Source organism: Armigeres subalbatus, unplaced genomic scaffold (assembly GCF_024139115.2).
Source record: "Armigeres subalbatus isolate Guangzhou_Male unplaced genomic scaffold, GZ_Asu_2 Contig555, whole genome shotgun sequence".
NCBI lineage: Eukaryota > Metazoa > Arthropoda > Insecta > Diptera > Culicidae > Armigeres > Armigeres subalbatus.
Genome location: NW_026943320.1, coordinates 115,442 through 122,706, shown reverse-complemented (window position 1 = coordinate 122,706; position 7,265 = coordinate 115,442). Strand labels below are relative to the sequence as shown.

The 7,265-nt window shown below is 41.5% G+C and overlaps 1 pseudogene; it reads left to right on the top strand.

Annotated features, from left to right (window-relative positions):
* The first annotated feature begins 873 nt into the window (after positions 1-873).
* On the top strand, positions 874-3,602 carry LOC134204369 (lipid storage droplets surface-binding protein 1-like; annotated as a pseudogene).
* Positions 3,603-7,265: the final 3,663 nt, after the last annotated feature.

Here is a 7,265-nt window from a genome sequence, read left to right as displayed (position 1 = left end):
TTTTTTATTCAGCATTGGCTGCTTTTATTCAAATATTATACAGCCAAAGGCTGAAGTTGAAGCTTTTAGCACCAAAATGTTAGTTGGGAAGAACAGCAGGGGCCCGAAGAAACTGCCCTGGGGGACGTTCGGACGTGCATCGATACTCACCCGCTGATTGAGACCGGAATGTCGCCGACAATCTGTTAGAATTGGTTTTGTCAGTGATTGCAACGTGTCTTAAGGATAGGCAGACAAGCAGCTGGTACCTGTCTTTAGACAACATTTGACGGTTAAATCTTTGGTGATCAAGAGTTGGTGTATCAAGGTTAGGGTGTTGCTTGCCAGTCGAGTAGTTGAAAAGTGCTACCCTCTGGCCACCGCCGAAGTTGCCTAGGCAACAGCTGTTCAATGACGCACAGCTGACGGTCGTAGTACGCCGTAATGAGCGTGATTATGCCGACCGAAGTGGTAACTTCGACACCGATGGCCTCGATCACACTCAGCTGGATGCTTGGCAGCAGGCAACAGTTGATGTTGTAGCGAAGAGCGATAGCTACACCACCTCCCTTGATCGGCCGGTCGAGTGTCACTATGCGAAAATCCGGCATTTAGATGTTTATCTGCGGTTTTAGGTACGTTTCGGTGATAAACACCATGTCTATTTTCTTTTCCTCAATGAAATCCTTCAACTCGATGGTTTTGCTCTTGAGCGAGCAGGTGTTCCAGCTGACCAGGTCCACCCTAGAAGCGATTTTCAATGATTAACATGCCAGAAGTGAAGACTTGGTCGAATCGGGTCGAATCGAAGTGGCACGGTGGCAAGCTACGAGAAGATTGGAACTCTGCTCCGGGGAAGTAAGGAGATCTTCCGATGGAACAGTTTCGTTCTCCGGCTGGCGACGGAATCCAGGGGAATGGAGCGGGGACCATTCGCTGGAGGATGGGCCGGTGGTGCTGGAGCTTGAATCTATGCAGTTGCTGCTGCCAGCTTTTCTGGTTGTAACGGCAGAGGTATTAGAATCGCTCGACGGGCGGTCGGGATGGCCGGATAGTTCACCTCATTGAGCGCAGGAACTCGGTTCTTCTCCGGCAGCTTCCTGGTGGAAGCCTTCTTCCGGATTTTCAGAAATTGCCCGCTTTGGACAGCCCTTGGTGGTGGCCCGATGTTTCTCGCCATAGTTGGCGCACTTGGGATAGGCACCTCCATCATTTCGCATTGATCGGTGGCATGCGGATCGCCACACCTTTTGCAGCACAGCTTCATTCGACAATTCTGGGTGCCATGAACAAAATTGAAGCAATTTGTGCAATGCATGACGTCGCGGTGCACTGGCCTGTAACGCTCCCAATCGACGATAGTATAGTTGATAACGCCGACCAGGTTCAGGTCCTTGAAAGTGGTTGAGCCATGCTCCAGATGAGCCAGATAAAGTATTGTCGTGATGAGCGATTTTGTGCACCGCGACTGACTTGAGTTCGCTGCCAGCCAATTCCTAGATGAGCTCCTTTTCCTCCATGCCATGGAGCCCTCGTAGCATAGGATTTAGCGGCTTCATGCCGGGGAAGTGCGAGTGTAGAACTCATACATATTCACTTCGATCAACTTTTGTAAGCACTCACTGTGCGACGCCGACTAGATCATCCAATTCGTTCTCCCATAATTTTCTTCCAGTTAAATGAAATCTTCCGACTCTTCATAAACACTGGTTTCGCATTAGGTTTCACAGCCGGAGACTTACCTGTCGTGACGAGATTCGTTTTTTCGAGACCTCAAACACATCAATATATGTGGTTGTTTGCAGGGGTAATAGAATTCACGGAACTTGATTCTGGCACACTATTACAAACGATGGCTGACGCTTCCAGCCACTCTCGACTAAACAATTGGTGCTTTGTGGAATCCACAACGAACAACGGAAAATCTTTCTAACACCTTGATACGACGAGGATCTTTCTAGCACCTTCTTAGTATCGAAGAATTTGTGTTGTGTTGATGTTACAGCTGACCAACTTCAACGTACCTTCACGCATAGGAATGTTCTGGAAGTATTTTTCATTACTTATTCTGACAGGGCAAACATTCATTCATGTGAAGATCACGATTAAATATTTTACGAAATCTTACAGTTCGGTTTTGAATATAAGTATGTCTCCCTTTATTGCAGCCCGCAATCCAACGCAACATCCGTCTGATGACTCGCACGTTATTCAAACCATCCACCGTGGCCAGCTTATCTCGCGTAAATTGAAGGCGACTCACATTCCGCACCCGCCAAGAACTGACAGCGCTGAAGAAACAAAGTACCGAAGCCGTGCACGTGGTATTCTACGCAGCGGAACTAATCGCCACCAATCCACGCTTGGCCATGCAGAAAAGTGTCGAACTGTGGCAATATCTTAGTGCCGACGAGCCGGAAAATCAAGCCCGCCCCAAAACCCTCGAACAACTGGTGGTCCTGTGAACGTGAATCCGTCCGGAAAATGGTTCATCTGATAAACTTCACTGGCCACCGTTACCAAGATCCCCAAGACTGTTCGTTCACAGACGCGCGAGCTGTTGCATCACATGATGTTTGCCACCAATCGGCTGATCAAGGTATGTTCTTTCGTTCTAAATAGTTTTAAAATGAAAAACTGTTTATACATAGTTATCGTTACAAAAAAAAACTTAATGGAATTTCAGGCAGCGCATCTGGAAAATGCTAAGAATGCGACGATTACAGAAGCTACTGGACTGATGCACCGTCAGTTACACATATGAAGAACTACGAACCAAACCAATGTGACTCTGGTAAGATTTCGAAGCCACACGTTTATTATTGCCTTTATTGAACGAAGGACTAGCCACCAGCCCTTTCCTTTATATATTACCATATTATTTGAACATATTTTGTGCTTATTTTGACCGTTAGAACGTTTAGCAGTCTTTCTTTCCGGTCGTTTGAAGCAGAGAAGATCACAACGACGACAACCCCTAGACGGATCAAAACCGAGCGCACAATAATCCAATGCATGCTAGCATCAATGGCGTTTATTAGTGTGCGGACGGTCGAAGTTCTGAGCAGGCAACTACGCGAGGATCCATCCACGAGCCCCTGCCCCTGGTGGACGGAATGCACATGGATCAATGGACGTGATTGACATATGTTATTGTACTAAATCTTGCAACGCAGGAGAATAATGTTTGGTTTAGGTATTAATGTTATTACTTGTACTTGTTAATAAACATTCCATTTCAATTAAAATTCACGAAACTTTTGTTTTTTTATTAATTCACTGGCCATATATTCTTGAATTTTATCTCACTCACTTATTATTATTTTTTGATATATTTATTGGTAACTTGCAACTCGAGACTGAATCATCTTCAACCTTGAGATCGGATCTATCTTAACTATCATATAACTATAATAACAACTTGATATTCTATAAGCATTTCCTCAGTAATTAATTGAAAGCTTTTCTCAGCCTTCTAGTACTTTAGTGTGTATCTTGTGTGGCATACGGTAATAGAACAACAAATGTAAAGTTAAAGTAAATGTGGAATCCTTAAGGCCTCATGGATACATTATACATAACCAGGGTGTCGAGAACATTTTCCATGCGAAAACATCTGAGATCGAACAGAGTCGAACCCACCGTGGATTGGTATTCCAACGCTTTGCTCTTAATTAGAGATTACCATCGTTGCTATCATGTTTTCAAGTCATTGAGATAACGCCTTCCTAATCTTAGCGGTTACGGTGGAAGTGTGAACTGAGAAACGGCGACATTCTCGTGACAAACAAACCAAACAGCGAAATAGATGATTACAAGAAAACTCTTGTATTTGATTCGGTTTCAAGATAATTATTTTACTAACTATTATAATTGTATAATATTGATAGGTCTATTTTTCGCCTTTATCATGGGTGTCCAAATGGGAGGTCCCCGAATCTGAGGGTCGCGTGAGATACACATTTGAAAGCATCTCGCCGTCCATTTCACTGGCGCTTATCGAGTCCGAAAGAGTTGTGATATCCTGTGAGCCCGTCTCCGACAACGTTGATGCATCTTCTGATTGTTCCTGCAAAACTAATTTATCCAACGGTATTCCTAGTGGCAGATCTTTCTCTACGAGTGGCATTTCCAGACCCCGATCAGCGTAAAATTCGCTCAGTCGAGCGAATATTTTATCGGCAGTTTCATCTGCTTCCGTTAGGAGACTTTCCAGCTGATCACTCTCCTGGACGAATTGTGCGCAGTGCGCGCGCAAATCTTCCAAGGAATTTTGACTGTTGGCAAGAAACTTACGAGCGGGCTCAAGTTTGTTTGGGTCTGCTGACGTATCCACGCGTAGTTTGCAGTCTTCTGAAGCAGACGAAGTTTGTGTCAATTTCACAAGCATGTTCTTTTGTTGTGTTTAACATATTTCTTAATTAATTTTTGTTCAAATGTTTCAAGCCAGTTATCTTTTTTAATTTTACTGGAACAATTAAATTTCAACTCAGAAAGCAAACAAACCTATACACTCTAATCTGATTCAACTGAATTTGAAAATTAAAATTACACGAAACTCAGTTAAGCATAAGAGAAAAAAGACTTATAGAACATAAAATTAAGTAAATTAGAGCTCAACTGTGGGAAAAATTGTTTACCAGACCCTTTCATTCACCTATACATAATTACAAAGAAATATTAAGTTTTTTGTATAGGGCCGTTCAAAATTACCCAAGGTTTGAGGGGGAGGGGGTCAGAGTTTTGTGACAGTTTGTGACAGGGGGGAGGGGTTCGTCTTATGTGACGTCCGTTCACAAGAAAAAATACTGAAAGCATTTTAGAAACAACTTGCATTTTAAAAACATTCAAACTGTTAGTAAGGGACATAACCTACTATGTTATTGTGAAAATAGTGTACGAAAAGATAAACCACAGTAATCGCTAAAATAAAATGAGACATGTACGTACAGGAGGGGGGGGGCAATTATTTGTAAGTTTGTGACAGGAGGGGGAGGGGTTGAAAATGCCGAAAACGATGGACGTAATTTTGAACGATCCCATACATATATGTACACCGAAAAAATTCCGTGGTAGAAACTACTATTTCGTAGACTATACACTGTTTTTAAATAACCACACGGTAACACCGGCATACCTCATTTTAGAGTACTTTTATTCATATTTGAGAATATTGCCTATACGTCAAATAATGCGTACTTTTAAATCATTGATGGGGAGTATTTTTCACTCCTTTTAAAGAAAGTAAATGGAATTAAAAATGCGTAAAAAGTAGTATTTTGGAGAAAAGAAAATTTCATAACCAAACATAACCAAATTAGTTTACTGACACCAGCAGGGAGAAGGAAATATAAAAAATCAATTAAAAAGCAACTAGTAAATAAAAATAATGTTCGACGAACAATTTGGTAAAGCTCGTAAGTTTATATTCCTAATTTTTAGATGTTCTATAACTGAAAATATATACAGTTAAAGCTTCCAACTATGAGGTGTTTGAAATTTCGAATCTGATGGCCTACATTCGGTTTGCAGTATTATTAATGGACATTTCCAAACAGGTGAGTTGTTTTGAAACTAGAACACGTCTGAGAATTGAATGTTAAAATAATATTTTCGGTTCAAATTCCCTTTTGCAGCTTGATGACAACACCCGTACCTTTGTTGAAGACTTCGTCCAGCGCATCCAATTAGCATAAGCCGACTAGACGAAGCAGCTCCGGTCGGAGCGCATGCAAGGAACGGACTCGAAGCTAGCTCGGTGAAGGAAAGCATACCGAGGAGCAGAGAAGAAATAGGGAAGCCCGTTCGGGTCCGGTATTGGATTTGTAAAACTGTTTTCGAGACCCTCTCCGAAGTGTAGCAAAAGTGTTGCGAGACGCCCGACATTAGAATGATACAGAAAGGGATGATCACTCCACGGAGCACACTGCCCGAGAAGGAAGCTCGCTATAACTTGATGTGTTTATATAGACAATAATTTATAATGAATAAATATGACTGCATCAAAGTTCTTTATGATTATTAATTTATTTCATTAAGAAATCGTCTTTCTTTTGGAATAAATAATTCAGAGTAAAAAGTATACATTTTACCTTTTCTAATTGTAGCAAAAAATACGCATTTTTCAGTTTGAGAAAAGGAGTAAAAAGTATGCATCGTTTGATATAAGCAGTATACTATAAATGAGTAAACGAAATATACCCTTTATGCGTAGTTCCACTTTCCAGCATTATGCGTACTTTATAGTCCTAAAAGAGTATATTCTGGTTACCGTGCATGGAATTTCAGTAAATCTTAGCATTGCTTTTGACAAATTCACCACAGTTTCAGTTCAAGTGACAACATTCCGCAAGGGCCACAGTTGATTGTTACTGCGCGCATGGTTAAATCAAACGGTTTGTTTTCTGCTGAAAATCGTCGGTGCATATTCTTAAAATAACCCTCGGAATGGTAGTTTCGACTAAGATAGTAGAATCATAGATGAGCGAAAGCATGGCTGAGTCGATTTTTTGCCCGTGCACGCGCATATGACGTCACAGCCTTAACGTTTCCATTGAAATCGTGACGTCATGCCTGTTTGGAGAACGTTTGACAGTTCGTTTGGAGACAGAGGATTTATCTTCGCTCATCTATATATTCCATCATCTATAGTTGACTGCAATATTTTTTGCGTGTAGATTTAAAAAAGGCTAACTTATTAGTGGGTATTCTCAGTTTAAAAACTCGCTAAACTGAGGTGTGTGCAAATACGCTGACAGGTCAGATATCACAGTTGATAACCTTTCAGTAGCATTGCGAACTTTTCGAATAAAAATCGACTATCTCGGGACTTCTATAAGAGTGAAATCAGGAGTGATTCAGTTTCATTCCAAATTTTCGACCACTATAGTGGTCGTCTAAAATGATGTCACAGGTTTAAGAGGGGAGGGGTCTGAGACTTGTGACAGTACATATACTAGGTATACAAAAAGCGTGACAGAGGGGGGAGGTCTAGAATCCAAAAGTAGGTGGACGCATACTTGAATCACCCCTAGAGATGAGGTGATCTTAACGCTCGCACACTAATGTGCACTGTCATGTAAAAACATGTTTGTTTTCCTTCTGCTCATAACCTCAAAAATGATTGGGTCACAACTATGATTTCAAAGAGTCAAAAATATATGGAAATATACTCATTTTACCCAATCTTTGTGCCACTCAGCATTCAGCATCTCACCCATCTAGAGTGTTTGTTTTCCTTTTATCGCCACTCACACATTCGGACGTGAGAATCTCAATGGTCCAAT